The 23,215-nt window shown below is 46.4% G+C and overlaps 1 protein-coding gene across 1 annotated transcript in view; it reads right to left on the reverse strand.

The window, feature by feature from the left end:
• Window positions 1-23,215, reverse strand: part of LOC116273681 (translation initiation factor IF-2-like) — a 38,149-nt gene that overhangs the window by 14,381 nt on the left and 553 nt on the right. The gene's annotated exons all lie outside the window — the stretch shown is intronic.

Here is a 23,215-nt window from a genome sequence, read left to right on the forward strand (position 1 = left end):
GGAGATCGAGACCATCCTGGCTAACATGGTGAAACCCCGTCTCTACTAAAAATACAAAAAACTAGCCGGGCGTGGTGGCGGGCGCCTGTAGTCCCAGCTACTCTGGAGGCTGAGGCAGGAGAATGGTGTGAACCTGGGAGGCGGAGCTTGCAGTGAGCCGAGATCGCGCCACTGCACTCCAGCCTGGGTGACACAGCGCGAGACTCCGTCTCAAAAAAAAAAAAAAACCCAGGGCCGGGAAATTACCTCCTCCCCACCTGCTTCTCCCTATGAGCTTAAAGGCTTAAATGTCTTGGTGGGTGGCAGCAAATGGGAGTGATTAGTCGTTTGATGTACTGCTCTCTGCCTTAGGGTTCTTTCCTGGAACTCACAGGACTACCATAGACTGGGTGACACAGCCTTCAGAGCTTTCCCAACATCCTCTACCAGATGGAATGGCTGAGACCCCACAGCGGAATATAAGCTCCCAGGCCAAAATCATCAGACACCTAGGGAGTCCAGGTGAAGGACAACAAACCAAACAACATGTACATTCTAAAGTGAAGTATTATTAGTCGGGCATGGTGGTTCTTGCCTGTAATCCCAGAATTTTGGGAGGCCGAGGCAGGCGGATCACTTAAGGACAGGAATTTGAGACCAGCCTGGCCAACATGGTGAAACCCTGTCTCTACTAAAAATGCAAAAATGGCTGGGCGCAGTGGCTCACACTTGTAATCCCAGCACTTTGGGAGGCCGAGGCAGGCGGATCACCTGAGATCAGGAGTTCGAGACCAGCCTCAACATGGAGAAACCCCGTCTCTACTAAAAATACAAAATTAGCTGGGCGTGGTGGTGCATGCCTGTAATCCCAGCTACTCGGGAGGCTGAGGCGGGAGAATTGCTCCAACCTGGGAGGCAGAGGTTGCAGTGAACCGAGATCATACCATTGCACTCCAGCCTGGGCAACAGAGTGAGACTCCGTCTCAAAATAATAATAATAATAATAATAGTAGTAGTAATAATTTTGAGGACAATACTCATTGGGTAGCAAAATCTGAACCAACAAAGGGCTGTTTATACAATAGTAGTTATCCCATTCTGGGTGAATAGTCATATGTTTTGCTTCAGAAGTACGAATGTGTCTGATTACAGAGTACTGTTCCAGACCCCACTGGGGATGTTACTTAACAGGCAGTATTGCATTAGACAGTGGTCCCCAACTTATTTGGCGCCAGGGACCAGTTTCGTGGAAGACAGTTTTTCCATGGATTCAGGGAACTGTTTCCGGTTGAAACTGCTCCACCTCAAATCATCAGGCATTAGTTAGATTCTCATAAGAAGCAGGCAACTAAGATCCCTCGCACACACAATTCACAACAGGGTTTGCGCTCCTATAAGAATCTAATGCGGGGCTGATCTGAGTTCAGGTGATAATGCTCCCTAGCCTGTGGCTTTACCTCCTGCCGTTCGGCGGGTTCCTAGTAGGCGACTGACTGATACTGATGTGCAGCCCAGGGGTTGGGGACTCCTGTGTTAAAGTATTATTGTATGAACTTTCTAAAATTTGAAATATTCTGAATTCTGAAAAATATGTGTCCTCATGGATTCCTCATGGATTTTTCTTTTCTTTTTTTTTTTTTTTTTAATGGAGTCTCGCTCTGTCGCTCAGGCTGGAGTGCAATAGCGCGATCTCGGCTCACTGCAACCTTCACCTCCGGAGCTCAAGCAATTCTCCTGCCTCAGCCTCTCGAGTAGCTGGGATTACAGGCGCACGCCACCACACCCAACTAAGTTTTGTACTTTTTTTTTCCAGTAGAGATGGGGTTGCACCATGTTGGCCAGGTTGGTCTCGAGCTCCTGATCTCAGGTGATCCACCCGCCTTGGCCTCCCAAAGTGCTGGGATTACAGGCATGAACCACTGGGCCCGGCCCATGGATTTTAAGTAAATGATTGTGGACCTCTTAGGTATGAAAACTACAATTAAGTCCGGGCATAGTTGCCCATGGCTGTAGTCCCAGCACTTTGGGAGGCCAAGGTGGGCAGGTCACTTGAGGTCAGGAGTTCGAGACCAGCCTGGCCAACATGGTGAAACCCCGTCTCTACTAAAAATATAAAAATTAGATGGGCATGGTGGCGCACGCCTGTAATCCCAGCTACTGGGGAGGCTGAGGCAAGGGAATTGCTTGAACCTGGGAGGCTGAGGTTGCAGTGAACTGAGATTGTGCCCTTGCACTCCAGCCTGAGTGACAAGATCGAAACGCTGTCTCAAAAAAAAAAAAAAAAAAAGTAAAAATGAAAAACAGTCCAGGTGAAGTGGCTCACACCTGTAATTCAAGCACTTTGGGAGGCTGAGACAGGAGGATCACTTGAGGCCAGGCAGTTGAGACTAGCTTAGGCAACATAGCAAGACCCTTGTCAGTAAGAAATAAAATAAATAAATAAAAATTTGCTGGATGTGATGGTGCATGCCTGTAGTCTTAGCTACTCAGGAGGCTGAGGTGGGAGGATGACTTGGGCCCAGGAGTTCGAGGCTGCAGTGAGCTATGATGGTGCCACTAAACTCAAGCCTGGGTGACAGAGTAAGACCTTATCTCTAAAAAATAGAGTCTGGGCGCGGTGGCTCACACCTGTAAGCCCAGCATTTTGGGAGGCCAAGGCAGGCAGATCACTTGAGGTCAGGAGTTCGAGACCAACTGGCCAACATGGTGAAACCCCACCTCTACTAAAAATACAAAAATTGGCCGGGCGTGGTGGCATACGCCTGTAATCCCAGCTACTTCGGAGGCTGAGGCAAAAGAATCACTTGAACCTGGGAGGCGGAAGATGCAGTGAGCTGAGATCGTGCCATTGCACTCCAGCCTGGGTGACAGAGTGAGACTCTGTCTCAAAAAAAATAAATAAAATAAAAAGAAAGAAAATAGTAAAAGACTTTAAATATACAATAAGTTTAGATACATCACTTTATTTTACAAACATTTATATCATGCTTACTACAGTGCTAGGCACAGTTCTAGGTACTTTACAAATAGTAGCTGTTTTAATCCTTACAATAACTCTAAAAGGTAGATACTATTGTTATTATTTCCATTTATTAAAGGATCTGAGGCATAGGGAAAAAAGCTTGCTTGAGCTCATATTGTTACTAACCTTAGAGCAGGATGGGAAACATGCAGGCTGACTCCAAAGCTTATGCTCTGAACTCCTGTGTTCTGCCGGATTGCACAAACAGGGAATCCTCTTTTCGTGTACACTCAGAAGATTTACATAAATAAGCCATGCATTGAGTCACAAAGAAAGACCAACATTGATTCCACCATTAGATTCACATCAATATCACATAGACTATGTTCCCTAACCATTATGCATTAAAACTAAAAATAAATAACAAAAAGAACACTTTAAAAATACCATAAATAACCACTGCACACATTTTAGAATGGCTAAAATCCAGAAAACTAACAATACCAGTTGCTGACAAGGAGGTGAAGACACAGGAATGCTCATTCATTGCTGGCAGGAATGTAAAATGATACAGCCACTTTGGCTTTTGTTGTTGTTGTTTTTGAGATAGTCTTGCTCTGTCGCCCAGCCTGGAGTACAATGGCGCTATCTTGGCTCACTGCAACCTCTGCCTCCTGGGTTCAAGCAATTCTCCTGCCTCAGCCTCCCAAGTAGTTGGGATTATAGGCACCCACCACCACGCCCGGCTAATTTTTGTATTTTTAGTAGAGACAGCATTTTGCCATGTTGGTCAGGCTGGTCTTGAACTCCTGGCCTCAGGCGATCTGCCTGCCTTGGCCTCCCAAAGTGCTGGGATTATAGGCGTCAGCCACTGCACCTGGCCCGATACAGCCACTTTGGAAGATAGTTTGGCAGTTTCTTACAAAGCCGAACATAGTTTTACTGAACATAGTTTTACCCCACAATCCAGCAATCCCACTGTTAGGTATTTACCCAGCTGGTAAGAAAACTTGTGTTCACACACAAACTAGCAATCTAGCACATAAATGTTTATGGCACGTTTATTCAAAATTGCTGAAAAGTAGAAGCAACCAAAATATCCTTCAATAGGTGAATGGGTAAACTGTGATACATCCCCACAATGAAATACTATTCAGCAATAAAAAGCAACGAGCTATCAAACCACACAAATACATAGATGAATTTTCAATGCACAGTGCTAAGTGAAAGAAGTCAGTCTGAAAGGCTACCGAGTGTATAATTTCACTTATATGACACTCTGGAATAGGCAAAACTATAGAAATGATAAACAAATTAGTGGTTGCCAGGGTTTGGGAGGGAGGGTGCAGTGACGGTTAAATGAGGAAACACAGGAGATATGGGGGAGGGCATTGAAGCTTTTCTGTATGATACTGTAATTGTAGATACATGACACTATGCGTTTGTCAAAACCCATAGATCCTTACAGCTCAAAGAGTAAAACATCATGCATGCAAATTTTAAAAAATCATTTAGGAGATTGAGTGATCCCAGGATGGAGTGAAGAATGGAATAAAAGAATCTACCTGTATTACAAACATATGAAATAACTTCACTGAAAAGGAGTCGTGGGGAGAATGGTGCTGACCTAAGTTATTTTGGAAATGTGTAGAGTCTGTAAGACTAAAGGTAAAAGGAACTGTACACAAGTACTGTACTCTTGTTGATAACGCTGTTTCCTTGGGGTAGGTTAATAATGTTGAGATCACCCCATGTGTATCCCAGATTTGAACAATTAAGTTCCAATGGTGCATGGTGGGAGGTAGTTCTTTGTTTTGTTTTTCTGAGACGGAGTCTCGCTGTGTCGCCCAGGCTGGAGTACAGTGGCGTGGTCTCAGCTCATTGCAACCTCCACCTCCCGGGTTCAAGTGATTCTCCTGCCTCAGCCTCCTGAGTAGCTGGAATTACAGGCACCCGCCAACATGCCCAGCTTACATTTTGTATTTTTAGTGGAGACAGGGTTTCACCATGTTGGCCAAGCTGGCCTCAAACTCCTGACCTCAAGTGATCTGCTCACCTTGGCCTCTTAAAGTGCTGGGATTACAGGTGTGAGCCACCGTGCCCAGCCGGGAGGGAGGCAGGTTTTTGCTGTTAGAATGAGAGCATAGGCCTGGCGCAGTGGCTCATGCCTGTAATCCCAGCACTTTGGGAGGCCAAGGCGGGGCGGATCATGAGGTCAGGTAATTCCAAAGTGCTGGGATTACAGGCGTGAGCCATTGCACCCGGCCTCAATAGTGTATCTCTATACCAGGTGTAACCAACTAGAAAATGACAATCAAAGAAGCCATTCACAATAATGACAAAAACTATAAAGTATATAGGAACTTAATTAACAATATATAAGACCTCTATAGTCAGGTATGGTGGCTCATGTCTGTAATCCCAGCACTTCGGGGAGGCCAAGGCGGTGGATCACCTGAGGTTAGGAGTTCGAAACCAGCCTGACCAACATGGTGAAACCCTGTCTCTACTAAAAACTACAAAAATCAGCCAGGTGCAATGGTGGTGCCTGTAATCCCAGCTACTTGTGAGGCTGAGACAGGAGAATTGCTTGAACCGGGAGGCGGAGGCTGCAGTGAGCCAAGATCACACCACTGCACTCCAGCCTGGGCAACAGAGCAAGACTCCATCTCAAACAAAACAAAACACAACAAACGCTGAAGAAAACATTAAAACTCAAAGTCCAATAGAAGTGTTTTGGGGGGAAAAACTCAAATAAAGAGCACAGAAGATGATCCAAATAAAATAGAGAAATATTTCATTATCTTGGACAGAATGGCTTAATAACAAATTTTGTTAGTGTTCTCCCCAGTTAATGTGTATATTCAGTGCAATTCCAACTGAAATCCATGGGAATTTTCTGAAAAACTTAAACTTACTCTAGTATTTATATGCGGAAGTACATTTTCAAAATTAGCAAAGTCAATATATAAAAAGAAGAATAAAGAGTGGAGCTTGGGCAGGGTGCGGTGGCTCACACCTGTAATCCCAGCACTTTGGGAGGCCAAGATGGGTGGATCACCTGAGGTCAGGGGTTCAAGATCAGCCTAGTCAACATGGTGAAATCCCATCTCTACTAAAAATACAAAACATTAGCCAAGCGTGGTGGCACAGGCAGCATGTGCCTGTAGTCCCAGCTACTCAGGAGGCTGAGGCAGGGGGCTCACTTGAATTTGGGAGGCAGAGGTTGCAGTGAGCTGAGATTGTGCCTCTGCACTGCAGCCTGGGCAACAGAGTAAGACTCCAACTCCAAAAAAAAAAAGGAATGAAGCTTGCTCTACCAGATATCAAGACATACTACAAGACTAAAGACTACAGACCGGGCGTGGTGGCTCACCCCTGTAATCCCAGCACTTTGAGAGGCCAAGGTGGGCGAATTGCTTGAGGTCAGGGGTTCAAGACCAACCTAGCCAACATAGTGAAACCCTATCTCTACTAAAAATACAAAACAATTTAGCTAAGTGTGGTGGCGCTCGCCTGTATCCCAGCTACTCAGGAGGCTGAGGCAGGAGAATTGCTTGAACCTGGGAGGCAGAGGTTGCTGTGAGCTGAGATTGTGTCACTGCACTCCAGCCTGGGAGACAAGTGAAACTCTGTCTTAAAAAAAAGAGGGGGTGGGGCGGGCCTGGTGGCTCATGCCTGTAATCCCAGCACTTTGGGAGGCCAAGGTGGGCGGATCACGAGTTCAGGAGATCGAGACCATCCTGGCTAACATGGTGAAACCCCGTCTCTACTAAAAATACAAAAAATAACCAGTATGGTGGCGGGCGCCTGTAGTCCCAGCTACTTGGGAGGCTGAGGCAGGAGAATGGCGGGAACCCGGGAGGCGGAGCTTGCAGTGAGCCGAGATTGCGCCACTGCACTCCAGGCTGGGCGACAGAGTGAGACTCCATCTCAAAAAAAAAAAAAAAGTTCTAATCTACAGTAATCAAAACAGTATAGTATGGGTGTAAGATCAAAGAAACCAAAAGAGAACCTGACGCACAATGTAGTACAAATGAGAACATCATGTGCGCAAATGTGGCATCACCATCACTGAAGAGAGGACAGATTGTTTCATAGGTAATGCTAGAAAAACTGGCTCATTATATGGAGAAAAATGAAAACCCTGTTCCTATACGGCAGTGCGTACAGGGTGAATTCTGGATGGATTAAAGACCTCAATAAAAATAAAACGATACTATTAATAGAAAACAATGGTGTAGAAAATCTCTGTCACCTAGGGGTGGGGAAGGACTCAAAGCTTCAAAGGAACAAATTATTCTTGCAAAACATCGATAATTTGTATTAGATAAAAATTACGTATTTCTTCTCTACAGGAAACGTGTTAATTACAAAGGGAAAACTAGTAATTTACAGGGTAGAAACCTGGCAGACACCACCGTAACTAAGTAATCGAAGTTAACATCAGCAGTAATGGGACAAATTGGCATCACATGCCTCCTGATAAGATGCACTGAGAAGGAACAGCATCATTTCCGTGGTGTTCCTGACAAAAATGCATAGCCCCAATCTAATCATGAGAAAACACCAGACTAGCCCAAATTAATAAATGCCCTGTACTCTTCCAAAATGTCCAGGTCATGAAAGATAAAGAAAGACTAAAGAATTGTTCCAAATAAAATGACGTCTAAATAGATGTAACAGCTAAATGCAATATGGGATCCTGAATTGGATCCTGAACCAAAAAAACATTGTTTTTTTGTTTTGTTTTGTTTTGTTTTGTTTTGTTTTGTTTTAGATAAGAGTCTCATTCTATCCCCCAGGCTCCAGGTTTATTCCACCCCCTAGGCCCCAGTGCAGTGGCAGGATCTCGGCTCACTGCAACTCCACCTCCCCGATTCAAGTGATTCTCTTGCTTCTGCCTCCCGAGTAGCTAGGATTATAGGCGTGTGCCACCACGCGCAGCTAATTTTTGTATTTTTAGTAGAGACGGAGTTTCACCATGTTGGCCAGGCTGGTCTCAAACTCCTGATCTCAGGTGATCCGCCTGCCTTGGCCTCCTGAAGTGCTGGGATTACAGGCATGAGCCACCGTGCCCAGCTGTTTATATTTTTCTATAAAGAAAATTGGGCTGGATACAGTGGCTCATGCCTATAATCCCAGCACTTTGAGAGGCTGAGATGGGAGGATTGCTTGAGTCCAGAAGTTCAAGATTGCAATGAGCTATAATCAATATTGAGCATACAGAAAAATGGAAGTACAGAACAAATAACTTTTTTACCCCACAAACCATTTACAAGTAAGTAGCCAATCTGATGCCCTATCACTCTTGAATACTTCAGTATATTTCCTGCAAGCATTCTCCTACATAGCCACAGTACAACCATCAAAATCAAGAAATTAACCTAGATATATCTCTACCATCTAATCCTCAAACCTCACTCCAGTTTTGTTTAGTATTTCAATAAATTAAGTTAAATTGAAAAAAAATTGGCTGGGTGCAGTGGCTCATGCCTGTAATTCTAGCACTTTGGGAGGCTGAGGCGGGCAGATCACGAGGTTAAGAGATCGAGATCATCCTGGCCAACATGGTGAAACCCCGTCTCTACTAAAAATACAAAAATTAGCTGGGCGTGGTGGTGTGTGCCTGTAGCCCCAGCTACTGGGGAGGCAGGTGAATAGCTTAAACCTGGGAGTTGGAGGTTGCAGTGAGCTGAGATCTCACCACTCCACTTCAGCCTGGTGACAGAACGAGACTCGGTCTCAAAAAAAACAACAAAAAAAATTGACTGGGAGTGGTGGCTTACTCCTGTAATCCCAACACTTTGAGAGGCCAAGGCTGGCGGATCACCTGAGGTCAGGAGTTCAAGACCAGGCCAACATGGTGAAACCCTGTCTCTACTAAAAATGAAAAAATTAGCTGAGTGTGGTAGTGCTTGAACCTGGGAGGTGGAGGTTGCAGTGGGCCAAGATCTTACCATCGCACCTCAGCCTGGGTGACAGGCGAGACTCTGTATCCAAAAAAAAAAATAAATACATAAAATAAAAATAAAAAGTCCTGGCTGGGCATTGTATCTCTCGCCTGTAATCCCAGCACTTTGGGAAGCCAAGGCAGGCGGATCATGAGGTCAGGAGATCAAGACCATCCTGGCTAACACGGTGAAACTGTGTCTCTACTAAAAATACAAAAAAATAGCTGGGCATGGTGGCGGGCACCTGTAGTCCCAGCTACTCGGGAAGCTGAGGCAGGAGAATGGCGTAAACCCGGGAGGCAGAGCTTGCAGTGAGCTGAGATCACACCACTGCACTCCAGCCTGAGCAACACAGCAAGACCCCATCTCAACACAACAACAACAACAACAACAAATCCAGTGTAGATTACCTGCTACATTTTGTTATATTTCTTTAATCTCTTCTTCACTCCGGAACAATTTATCTGTTTTTTCTTGACCTTGACATTTTGAAAGAGTACAGGATATTTATTTTGTAGACTGTCCCTCAGTTTGGGCTTAGATTCAGGTTATGCATCTTTGGCAGGAATATCACAGAAGCAATGCTGTGTTCTTCTGACTGCCTCCTATCAAGTGGCACAAGATGCTGATTTATCCCATTATTCACGATTTTCACTCTGATTACTTGATTAAAGCGATGTCTGCCAGGCCCCTTAATTGCAAAGTGACTTTTTCTCTGCCCCCATAGTGAATTAATGTTTGGGGTGGAGATATGTTCAACATATGTATCTCATTTCTCATCAAATTTTTACTGTATTCATGTTTTTATATATATCAGTATGATACCTGTCGTTTTCTACTTTATTCAGGAGTTACAATTCATTGCTATCATATATATATATATATATATATATATTTTTTTTTTTTTTTTTTTTTTTTTTTTTTGAGACAGAGTCTCGGGCTTCTGTCGCTTCAGGCTGGAGTGCAGTGGCACGACCACCTCACTGTAGCTCATCTGGTTCACACTATTCTGGCCTCTCAATTCGCCTCCGGAGTAGCTGGGACTACAGGCCCGCCACCACCTCCGCTAATTTTTGCATGAGACGGGTTTCACTGTTAGCCAGGATGGTCTCATCTCCCACCTCAGGATCCCACTGGGCCTTCTCAGCCCTCCCAAAGTGCCGACAGGCTGAGCCACTGCACCTGGCCTTTTTTCTTTTTTTTTTTCTTTCTTTTTTTTTTTTGAGACAGAGCTTCCCTCTGTTGCCCGGGCTGGAGTGCAGTGGTCTCATCTTGGCTCACTGCAAACTCCGCCTCCCACGTTCAAATAATTCTCCTGCCTCAGCCACTCAAGTAGCTGGGACTACAGGTGCGCACCAGAATGCCTCGCTAATTTTTGTATTTTTAGTAGAGACAGGGTTTCACCATGTTGGCCAGGCTGGTCTTAAGCTCCTGACCTCAAGTGATCCATCCACCTTGTCCTCCCAAAGTGCGGGGATTACAGGCATGAGCCACCACTCCCAAACTTATCATTATTTATACTGATGCTCAAACAGTCCCTAATTTGAAGTGGGAGCACCTCAAGCTGACTTTTTTGTCTTTTTTTTTTTTTTTGAGACAGGGAGTGTAGTGGCCCAATCACAGCTCATTGCTGCCTCGAGCTCCTAGGCTCAATTGATCCTCCTACCTCAGTATCCTGAGCAGCCAGGACTACAGGTGCACACCACCACAGCAGCCAATTTTTTTTTTTTTTTTGGTGACAGAGTTTTGCTCTTGTTCCCCAGGCTGGAGTGCATTGGTGCGATCTCGGCTCACTGCAACCTCCGCCTCCCAGGTTCAAGCGATTCTCCTGCCTCAGCCTTCTGAGTAGCTGCGATTACAGGCGTGCATCACCATGCCTGGCTAATTTTGTATTTTTAGTAGAGAGGGGGTTTCTTCATGTTGGTCAGGCTAGTCTCAGACTCCTGACCTCAGGTGATTCACCTGCCTCAACCTCCCAAAGTGCTGGGATTACAGGCGTGAGTTACTGCACTTGGCCCACCAGCTAATTTTTGTATTTTTTTGCAGAGACAGGGGTCTCGAACTCCTGGGCTCATAAGATCTGCCAACCTTAGTCTCCCAAGGTGCTGGGATTATAGGCAAGAGCCACTGCGCCAGCCTTGTATCCTTTTTAGATGGCTCCATCATTGTTTCAGTGCTTCTTGGCTTTCTAGTATAAGAGTTCTAGGCTCATCCTGTAATTTATCTCTCAGGCTTTCCACCAGGGAGCCCTGATACCTTATGGTAGAGAATGATATTTAGAAGCCAAGATCTGGGGCTGGGCGTTGTGGCTCATGCCTGTAATCCAGCGCTTTGGGAGGCCGAGGCGGGCAGATCACAAGGTCAGGAATTCAAGACCAGCCCGGACAAATGGTGAAAACCCATCTCTACTAAAAATACAAAAAATTAGCTGGGCATGGTGGCGGGCGCCTGTAATCTCAGCTACTTGGGAGGCTGAAGCAGGCGAATTGCTTGAACCCAGGAGACAGATGTTGTAGTGAGCTGACACAGTGTCACTGCACTCCAGCCTGGGTGACAGAGTAAGACTTTGTCTCAAAAAAAAAAAAAAAAGAACCCAAGATCTGGATGCTGGGTGTACTCATTGAGAGGGGCGTAGGTGTCACTTCTCCAAGACCCTCTCAATGGACAGAGCTGGGACAGAGCTTACACACACACCTAAATCTGTATTTATTTCTATATGTACCTCTTTGTGTTGAAAATCATGAGTTCACACCAGTGTCTCCATTTTTGATCCAGCACCACAGAGTTCATTCTAGTTTTCTTCGTTCTATATTTGTAATTTTTTCTCCACCCATGAGAATCTTGGCTCCCATGTTCCTTCATCTGTTTACTTCTAGATCAGTCTCCTGTCACTGCTCACGCTTCCACACTCAGTGCCCTCCTCACTTTGTTCAGTCTTGGGTTGCTTTCCCTGCCACCTACGATACATGATGAATGCCCTCTGCATCCCAGCCTTGCCAAACACCCTGCCCTGGCCCTTCCTTTCTCAGCAATGCCCTCCTTGGGCCCTTCCTGGGCTGTGACTCTCCACACCGGGCATCACCCCCACCCCATTGCTGCAGGTTCACGCTGTTGAGTCTCTGATGCCCTGGTACCAGGCCATGCATGGATGTCTTCACCTTGCTCAGGCTCTGACACTCACACTGGGCAACCTTCCTACACAAATGCCCTCCTCAGGGCTAGACATCCTGCTCTGAAATACCAAGGGAGCCCCCAACCCTAGTGCAGATACCTAACCCCATTCTTCTCCACCTAATGGAGTCAGGACTGAATTACTCAGAAAGGGAAGGGAAAAAATGAAGAAGAAGAAGGGGGACTTTTTTAATTTTCAAAAATCCAACCAGTGTGCTAATTGCTTTTGTAAAAAACAAAACAAAAACAAAATCAGGAGAAAACCTTACTGGAAATTAGGCAGTAGCAGAAATGCACAACTAATATATTCAGTGGCAACCTGGGTGACAGCAATCTGAGAGACTTGAGAGGGAGAGAGAGAGAGAGAGAGAAGGAGGGAGAGAGGATGCAAAATAAGTACTTGCCATAGTCTTTCTTCCAAAGGAGTTGCACCAGCTGTTCCAACACTAAGAACCACACACAGCACCGTTAATTGTACAAATACTTCTACGGACTTGCCGGGATATAGACCCATAAGGCCAGAGAAGTGCAGCTATGGAGACCTAAGAATATTCCTTTCCACATACTTTTAAGTATTGCCATTGTGTTCCTGGCTCAATGCTGGCCCCACAAGGGATTCAAAGATGAATCAGACAGGGCCTTTTGTCTTGCAACTTGTATGCAGAGGATGCTCCTTTAAGGCCACAGGTGACCAGTTCACCGAGGGTGGTGGAACCAAAGTGCCATGGGGAGCCAGAGGAGGAGGGGGAGAGGCTACTCAGGAGGAAGGGGTTTCTTTTTTGGTAGGTTTTAACTTTTTTAGAGATGGGGTCTTTCTGTGTTGCCCAGGCTGGTCTCAAATTCCTGGCCTCAAGCAATCCTCCCACCTTGGCCTCCCAAAGTGCTGGGATTACAGGTGTGAGCTACCATGCCAATCCTAATTTTGCCTTTTCTATGGGGTTGAATGTATTTTGCTGCACAAAATTTGTCTGTATGTTCACTGTCTCAGAAACATAGGATCTCCGGTGCTTAACAAGCTTCAGGGAAAACACCACCATGAGAGAGAGAGAGAGAGAGAAACAGAGAGAGAGAGACAGAGATAAAGATGGACTGGGAGCGAGTGGGGGAGAAAGAGAGATGATTTCACAATTCCTAGCATGATAATTTCCCTAAACAAGATTTCTAAGACACTGTAGAAAAATAAAGCTACTGTATATAATGAGCAAAAAAGTTCAAGAAAGTTTTGTTTTCTTTTTTGAGACAAAGTCTCACTCTGTCGCCCAGGCTGGAGTGCAGTGGCAGGATCTTGGCTCACTGCAACCTCCGTCTCCCAAGTTCAAGCAATTCTCATGCCTCAGCCTTCCCAGCAGCTGGGATTACAGGCATGTGCCACCACGCCCAGCTAATTTTTATATTTTTACTAGAGATGTGATTTCACCATGTTGGCCAGGCTGGTCTCGAATTTCTGACCTCAAATGATCCATCCACCTTGACCTCCCAAAATGCTGGGATTACAGGTGTGAGCCACCACACCCGGCCTCAAGAAAGTTTTTAAAAAGTGTGAATGAGGAGCTGAGATCATGCCATTGCACTCCAGCCTGGGTGACAAAGCGAGACTTTGTCTCCAAAAAAAAAAAAAAAAAAAGTGTGAATGAGAATGTTTTGAATGGGAGTCTCACTATGTTGCCTAGGGTGGCCTTGAACTCCTGGGCTTAAGCGATTCTCCCACCCCAGTCTCCCAAGGTGCTGGGACTACAGGTGTGAGCCACCAAACCCGGCCTCTTTTCTTTTCTTTTCTTCCCCCCAGCCTCCCCTCCCCTTTTTTATTTTTTTAACAGAGTCTCGTTCTATTGCCCAGGCAGGAGTGCAGTGGCACAATCTTGGCTCACTGCAACCTCCGGCTCCCAGGTTCAAGCGATCCTCCTGCCTCAGCCTCCCAAGCAGCTGGGGTTACAGGCGTGTACCACCATGCCCAGCTAATTTTTGTATTTTTAGTAGAGATAGGGCTTCACCATGTTGCCCAGGCTGGTCTTAAACTCCTGACCTCAGGTGATCCACCCACCTTGGCCTCCCAAAGTGATGGAACTATACGCATGAGCCACCACACCCAGTCCACATTTATTTTCTTGAAGCTGATATTAGATAACTTGAGTTGACAACTGTGATTATTTAAGGCTGATCAGAAACCGTGATTAGTATTATGTTGATAAAATTTTTATGGAAAATAATTGTTATTTAACAAATTAGGTTTGTTTCATAGATAAAATCTTTTGAAACGTGGTATGCCCCGGGAAGGCTGCTCAGACGTGACCTTCAGAGGTCACCACAGCACAGAGCACCAGGTCCCTCTACCTCATGTACCCAGTGTCCATGTGGTTGGGGTGTCTCGCTGTGCTAAGTGGACATGCTTGAGCTTTGGGCCCAAGGTGACCTTAGTTCAAGCCCCAACTCAGAGTCTTACTGACTGGGCAGAACTGAGCAAACATTCATTTATGTAACTTCTCTGGGTCTCCATTTTCTCTTTTATAAAATGGGGATAAGGCCAGGTGTGGTGGCTCTGCCTGTAATCCCAGCACTTTGGGAGGCCAAGGCAGGAGGATCGCTAGAGATCAGGTGTTTGAAACCAGCCTGGGTAACATGGCAAAACCCTGTCTCTTCAAAAAATACAAAAGTTAGCCAGGCATGGTGGTGTGTCCCTGCGGTCCCAGCTACTCGGCAGGCTGAGATGGGAGGATTGCTTGAATCAGAGAGGTTAAGGCTATTCAGTGAGCCAAGGTTGCGCCACTGCACTCCAGCCTGGTGGAGAAAGTGAGACTTTGTCTCAAAAAAAAGGGCGGGGTATAAATCATACCTCATTGGCTTATTGTAAGGATTAAATGAGTTAATTCATGTTAAATGCTTAGAACAATGCTTTGTACAGGGTGCTTGTGTTATTATTAGATCAAGCTAAGGGGTTCTATCTTATACTGGTGAAACTTAGAAAGAGACTGATATGTAAGCTAGATGCCGGTTTATTAATTCATCATTAGAAACACAGCTGACAGGTGGCCTGAAAGTCCATCTTCCTAAGTCAGCACATCCTCTGTGGGTGAGAAGTTACACCAGAAGCCGAGTCATAAGCCAAAGGAGCCACGCAAGAGTGGAATGCAGTTAGGGAAGGAGAAGGAGCTCAGGGGCTGGTGGTGTCAAGCTCTGATAGACTGAGGCACCCAGGGCCTTGCCCAGTCTTGCTCATGGGACAAGTCACTAGATAGGGTCTGCCTCCTCCAAGGCAGGGCTGGGGATCCCGTGACCAAAGCTCGCTCTGTCACACCCTTCCTCATTGCAGGATCCCGTCACACCTCACGTGTTCTTCCAATCACTGTGTTCTTCTTTGGCTTATTGTGCGCTAGTCAACCTGATGGTTCTTTTTTTTTTTTTTTTGAGATGGAGTCTCGCTCTGTCGCCCAGGCTGGAGTGCAGTGTTGCAATCTTTGCTCACTGCAGCCTCCACCTCCTGGGTTCACGCCATTCTCCTGCCTCAGCCTCCCGAGTAGCTGGGACTACAGGCTCCCGCCACCACGCCCAGCTAATATTTTGTATTTTTAGTAGAGATGGGGTTTCACTGTGTTAGCCAGGATGGTCTCGATCTCCTGACCTCGTGATCCACCCGCCTCGGCCTCCCAAAGTGCTGGGATTACAGGTGTGAGCCACTGCACCCGGCCAACCTGATATTTCTTAAATGTGCTTCCAACCTGACACCACCAAACCACTATTTACAATATCTTGAATGACTTCTACATCTCAACTACTATCTGTAGGTTCTCACTAGTTTTACTCTAATATAACTCTACTCCCACATTCTGGGTATGCCATACTTGTGTTCTCACTGCAGAGTTCATGGTGGAGGAAGAGTACTGGATCTTTGGTGGGAAGGAGGTTCAGAATGACCACACTCGGGCCTGGCGCGGTGGCTTACGCCTGTAATCCCAGCACTTTGGGAGGCCAAGATGGGTGGATCACCCGAGGTCAGGAGTTTGAGATCATCCTGGCCAACATGGTGAAACATGTCTTTACTAAAAGTACAAAAATTAGCTGGTCATGGTGGTGTACACCTATAATCCCAGCTATTTGGGAGGCTGAGGCAGGAGAATTGCTTGAACCTGGGAGTTGGAGGTTGCAGTGAGCTGAGATTCCGCCACTGCACTCCAGCCTGGGCAACAGAGTGAGACTGTCTCAAAAAAATAAAAATAAAAATAAAAGAAGGCCGGGCGCGGTGGCTCAAGCCTGTAATCCCAGCACTTTGGGAGGCCGAGACGGGCGGATCACGAGGTCAGGAGATCGAGACCATCCTGGCTAACCCCGTGAAACCCCGTCTCTACTAAAAAATACAAAAAACTAGCCGGGCGAGGTGGCGGGCGCCTGCAGTCCCAGCTACTCGGGAGGCTGAGGCAGGAGAATGGCGTAAACCCGGGAGGCGGAGCTTGCAGTGAGCTGAGATCCGGCCACTGCACTCCAGCCTGGGTGACAGAGCGAGACTCCGTCTCAAAAAAAAAAAAAAATAAAATAAAATAAAATAAAATAAAAGAATGACCACACTCAAGGGGCCCTAATAGTCAAGAAACACCTGGACCCTACACTGATGGAGAGTCACCAACCTGGAACAAGGCAGAAAGAACCAGAAGTACGTGTATGTGTGTGTGCATGTGTGTGTAGTGGGGGCAACCAAGAAGGGGTATTTTCTGGGCCCAAGGAAACAAAGTTGGGGGCAAGGATATCTGTTCATTTTGACTGAGGCACTATGACTAACTATGGCCATGCCTCGGTAACCATGGGGGACTGGTTTCAGGACCTCTTGCAGGTATCAAAATCTGTGAATGCTCCACGCTACCTGACTTCAAACTATACACAAGGCTACAGTAACCAAAACAGCATGGTACATACCAAAACAGAGATATAGACAAATGGAACAGAATAGAGCCCTCAGAAATAATACTGCACATCTACAACCATCTGATCTTTGACAAACCTGACAAAAACAAGAAATGGGGAAAGGATTCCCTATCTAATAAATGGTGCTGGGAAAACTGGCTAGCCGTATGTAGAAAGCTGAAACTGGATCCCTTCCTTACACCTTATACAAAAATTAATTCAAGATGGATTAACGACTTAAATGTCAGACCTAAAGCCATAAAAACCCTAGAAGAAAACCTAGGAAATACCATTCAGGACATAGCCATGGGCAAGGACTTCATGACTAAAACACCAAAAGCAATGGCAACAAAAGCCAAAATAGACAAATGGGATCTAATTAAACTAAAGAGCTTCTGTACAGCAAAAGAAACTACCATTTAAGTGAACAGGCAACCTACAGAATGGGAGAACATTTTTGCAATCTACTCAGCTGACAAAGGGCTAATATCCAGAATCTACAAAGAACTCAAACAAATTTACAAGAAAAAATCAAACAACCCCATCAAAAAGTGGGCGAGGGATATGAACAGACACTTCTCAAAAGAAGACATTTATGCAGCCAACAGACACATGAAAAAATGCTCATCATCACTGGCCATCAGAGAAATGCAAATCAAAACCACAATGAGATACCATCTCACACCAGTTAGAATGGCAATCATTAAAAAGTCAGGAAACAACAGGTGCTGGAGAGGATGTGGAGAAATAGGAGCACTTTTACACTGTAAACTAGTTCAACCATTGTGGAAGACAGTGTGGAAGACAGTGATCACAGCTCACTGTAACCTCCGCCTCCTGGGTTCAAGCGATTCTCCTGCCTCAGCCTCCCGAGTTGCTGGGATTACAGGTGCACACCACCATGCCCAGTTAATTTTTGTATTTTTGTATTTTTGTATTTTTTTTTTGAGATGGAGTCTCGCTCTGTCGCCCAGGCTGGAGTGCAGTGGCCGGATCTCAGCTCACTGCAAGCTCCGCCTCCGGCTTCACGCCATTCTCCTGCCTCAGCCTCCCGAGTAGCTGGGACTACAGGCGCCCACCACCTCGCCCGGCTAGTTTTTTTGGTAGTTTTTAGTAGAGACGGGGTTTCACGGGGTTAGTCAGGATGGTCTCGATCTCCTGACCTCGTGATCTGCCCATCTCGGCCTCCCAAAGTGCTGGGATTACAGGCTTGAGCCACCGTGCCCGGCCTAATTTTTGTATTTTTAGTAGAGACAGGATTTCCCCATGTTGGCCAGGCTGGTCTCGAACTCCTGACCTTGTGATCTGCCTGCCTTGGCCTTGCAAAGTGTTGGGATTACAGGTGCAAGCCACCACGCTCAGCCTTTTTCTGGAATTTTTTCTATCCATGGTTGGTTGAATCCATGGATGCGAAAATCATGGGTGTGGAGGTCTGACCCTACAGTGGTTCTCAGCCACAGAGCATTACAATCAATATCTCACTAAAAATCAACAGAGTAGTGAGGGGCTCAACAAATACTAATAGTCATCGTAATGGCTAATACTTACTGAACTGCTGGAAATCATAATGAGAGTTTTGCCTGCATTATCTTTTTTAAAAAAATTATTTTTCTTTCTTTCAAATAGAGACAACAGGGTCTCACTATGTTGCCCAGGCTTGTCCTGAACTCCTGGGCTCAAGCAATCTGCCTGCCTCAGCCTCCCAAAGTGCTGGGATTACAGGCGTGAGCCACTATGCCTGGCCTGCTTGTATTGTCTTATTTAATAATCACCATAATTCTTCAACGCAGGGACTATTATTATTCCCACTTTATAGATCAGGAAACTGAAGTGCAGAGAGGCTTAATTTGCCAAGGTCACACAACTATTACAAAATAGAATCCAGACTCAAATGCAGTTCTTTCTGACTCCAGAGTGGGCTCCCTAATTGACAAATTAAAAACAAATTAAATCAGATTCACTATCACTCCCTCTCATTTTGGGTTCAAAATACTTCCTTAAAAGGATAGAAGGGCATGTCCCTGGGTGTGCTCAAAGGCATGAGGGACATGAGAATGTCACCCATTGCATGAATAGCCCCACAGGGGGCTCAAAACAAATTTGAGACCAGTTGATCTGGATGTAAAAAGGCTGGGACCCAGATACCGGGGTTCTTGCCCCATCTCTGCACCCACAGAGGTATTTAAACCAGGGAAAACAACATCTTTCCGTCTCAAACTCCTCTTGTTTTTTTTTTGAGATGGAGTCTCGCTCTGTCACCAGGCTGGAGTGCAGTGGTGTGATCTCGGCTCACTGAAACCTCTGCCTCCCAGGTTCAAGCGATTCTCGTGCCTCAGCCTCCCAAGTAGCTGAGATTACAGGTGCCTGCCGCCACACCTGGCTTTTGAGAGGACCAAAAGAAAAGGTTTGGAGGCCAGGCACGGTGGCTCACGCCTGTAATCCCACCACTTTGGGAAGCTGAGGCAGGTGGATCACTTGAGCAAAGGAGTTTGAGACCAGCCTAGCCAACATAGCGAAACCCCGTCTCCACTAAAAATTTTAAAAAGTTATCTGGGTGTGGTGGTGCACATCTATAATACCAGCTACTTGGGAGGCTGAGGCATGAGAATTGCTTGAACCCAGGAGATGGAGGTTGCAGTGAGTTGAGATTGAGTCACCATACTCCAGCCAGCCTGGGCAACAGAATGAGACCCTGTCTCAAAAAAAAAAAAAAAAAAAAAAAAAAAAAGGTTTGGGAAAGCATTTCCCAGTGTTAAAAATGCTGTAGTATGGGCTGACGAATATTCATTCTAATTTAGAGTTTCACAGGTTTCTCTACATACAGTAAAACAGAAATCATTCCCAAACTACCTATTTATTTAACATAAAGAAAAAAGAAACCTAGAATTACTGCCAGGGCATGATCTATACATATTATTAGAATGGGCTTCAATTGCATGGCGATTTCTGCCTCATGCCATGGGAATCAGTGGGTGCCAGGCAGAGCCTCATACAGCACTCCTATGTGCATGCTTTTTTTTTCCCCTCACATCTGAGCAGAGTGTATGCTTACTTATATATATATATATATATATATATATATATTTTTTTTTTTTTTTGAGACGGAGTCTCGCTCTGTCGCCCAGGCTGGAGTGCAGTGGCGCAATCTCGGCTCACTGCAAGCTCCGCCTCCCGGGTTCATGCCGTTCTCCGGCCTCAGCCTCCCGAGTAGCTGGGACTACAGGCGCCCGCCACTGCTCCCGGCTAATTTTTTCTATTTTCAGTAGAGACTGGGTTTCACCATGGTCTCGATCTCCTGACCTTGTGATCCGCCCGCCTCGGCCTTCCAAAGTGCTGGGATTACAGGCGTGAGCCACCGCGCCCGGCCTATTTTTATTTTTTGAGATGGAATCTCGCTCTGTCACCCAGGCTGGAGTGCAGTGGCACAATCTCGCCTCACTGCAACCTCAGCCTTCCTGTTTCAAGCGATTCTCCTGCCTCAGCCTCCTGAGTAGCTGGAATTACAGGTGCCCGCCACCACACCCAGCTAATTTTTTATATTTTTAATAGATAGTTAATACTTTTTAATAGTTAATAGTTAATAGATAGATGGTAGTTTCACCATGTTGGCCAGGCTGGTCTCGAACTCCTAACCTCAAGTGATCTGCCTGCCTCAACCTCCCAAAGTGCTGAGATTACAGGCGTGAGCCACTGTGCCCGGCCTTATTTTTTAGAGACAGAGACTTGTTCTGTTGCCCAGGTTGGAAGACGTGCTGAGACCATAGCTCACCGCAGCCTTGGGTTCAAGTGGTTCTCCTGTCCCTGCCTCTTGAATAGCTGGGACTACAATTGTGTGCCACCACACCCAGCTACGTGCATGCTTTCTGATGCCTGGTTCAGCAGACATGGAGGCTATGGGGGCTGTCTTGGGGTGATTCAGGCCTGAGGATACCCTGGAATATTTATGTGCATGTGTGTAAGCATGTGTCTCAAGGAGGCTCCAGGCTGCTGACCTCAGAGCCAGCTCTTTCCTTATGAAATAATATCTCTTAGATCCGTAAGACTCTACAAAAACTTTTATTCTGTTTACACAGGACCTTGTCTCATTCAATCCTTCCACTTACCGAAAGAAGCATGCAAGACAAACTGTTATGCCCATTAGAATGCTTTACTCCAGGAGAGACGCACTTGCCTAAGACCATCAGCTGTAGAGCTGGGCTAATCCCAGTGCATGACTCTTCCACGAACTGTGTGTTAATTATTTATTTATTGAGACAGGGTCTTGCTCTGTCCCCCAGACTGTAGTACAGTGGCATGATCACAGCTCACTGCAGCCTAAACCTCCTGGGCTAAAGTGATCCTCCCACCTCAGCCCCACAAGTAGCTGGGACTACAGGCACACACCCTCATACCTGGCTAATTTTTGTATTTTTTAGAGACGAGGTTTTGCCATGTTGCCCAGGCTGGTCTTAAACTCCTGGGCTTAACTGATCCACCCACCTTGGCCTTCCAAAGTGCTGGGATTACAGGTGTGAGCCACCGTGCCCAGCCCCATTTATTTCACGAACAACTAACTACTCACTGAGCATCTAGCATGTGTCAGTCACTGTCCCAGGAACTCCTACTTACTGGCTTGCTCTCCTGAGAGAAGTATGTTCAAGCCCCCTGTCCCTGCCACTAAGAACAAGTTTTAAGTGATGGAATTAACAAGCCATGACTCTTCTGCACATTAAGGTACTGGTGGCAGCACAGTGTGGCAGTTAAGAGCTGTGCTCCTCAGCCCGGCGTGGTGGCTCACGCCTGTAATCCCAGCACTTTGGGAGGCCAAGGCGGGTGGATCACCTGAGGTCAGGAGCTCGAGACCAGCCTGGCCAATATGGTGAATCCCCGTCTCTACTAAAAATACAAAAATTAGCTGGGCGTGGTGGTGCATGCCTGTAGTTTCAGCTACTCAGGAAGCTGAGGCAGGAGAATCCCTTGAACCTGGGAGGTGGAGGTTGCAGTAAGCCAAGACTGAGCTACTGCACTCCAGCCTGGGTGATAGCAAGACTCTGTCACTCCCTCTCTCTCTCTCTCTCTCTCACACACACACACACACACACACAACCAGCTGTGCTCCAGAGTCAGACTGGCCTGGAGTCCCAGTCCTGCCATCCAATATATCAATTCCCTGTATTTCCTCATGTACCAAATAAGGGTATAATAATTATGCCAATCATATAGGGCTATTGTGAGGATTGACTGAGTTAATATAGGCAACACAATTACAACCCTGCCATTACACAGTAAGAGCCCAGTAAATATGAACTGTTACGATTTTAAAGTTCCTTAGCATTGTCTTGAAACAAGGGGAAGTTTAAAAAAAAAAAAAAAAAAAAAAAAGGCCCTGGCTGAGCATGGTGGCTCACACTGGTAACTCCATCACCATGGGAGGCCAAGGCAAGTGGATCACTGGAGGCTAGGATTTCAAGACCAGCCTAGGCAACATAGAGAGACCCTGTCCCCACAAAAAAAATTTAAAAATTAGCAGGGCGCGATGCTGTGTGCCTGTGGTCCCAGCTACTGGAGAGTCTGAGACTGGAGTGAGCTATAATTTTGCCACCATACTCCAACCAGGGCCACAGAGTGAGATCCTGTCTCAAAAAAAAAAAAAAAAAAAAAAAAGGCTCTTTTAAGGCTGGGCGCAGTGGCTGACGCCTGTAATCCCAGCACTTCAGGAGGCTGAGGCAGGCAGATCACCTGAGGTCAGGAGTTGGAGACCAGCCTGGCCAACATGGTGAAACCCCGTCTCTACTGAAAATACAAAAATTAGCCGGGCATGGTGGCAGGCACCTGTAATCCCAGCTACTCAGGAGGCTGAGGAAGGAGAATTGCTTGAACCCAGCCGAGGTTGCAGTGAGCTGAGATTGTGCCACTGCACTCCAGCCTGGGTGACAGAGTGAGACTCCATCTCAGAAAACAAACAAAAAAAGTCCTCTCCCCAGGCCATGCTCCTGGTGGCAGCTGGCACCCAAAGGCTGAGCAACTGAGCAGAATGGAAGCCTGACCACCTGCCCTGACTTAGGACAACTCCGCAGGGCTGAGCCGGCTGAGGCGCACACTGGGCTTGCATTGCTGCTCAACTTCTCTCTGCTCCAGTCTTTCTCCTGGGCCTGCTTTCCTGGGTGTTGATTCCAGGAGCAACCCCAATAAATGCCCTGCATGTTGGCCTCTCCAAGCCACTTCCCAGGGCACCCAACCTGTGACAGGCACAGCAGATGCAGAGACGAGTAAGCCACAG

Source organism: Papio anubis, chromosome 2, assembly GCF_008728515.1.
Source record: "Papio anubis isolate 15944 chromosome 2, Panubis1.0, whole genome shotgun sequence".
Taxonomy (NCBI): Eukaryota; Metazoa; Chordata; class Mammalia; order Primates; family Cercopithecidae; genus Papio; species Papio anubis.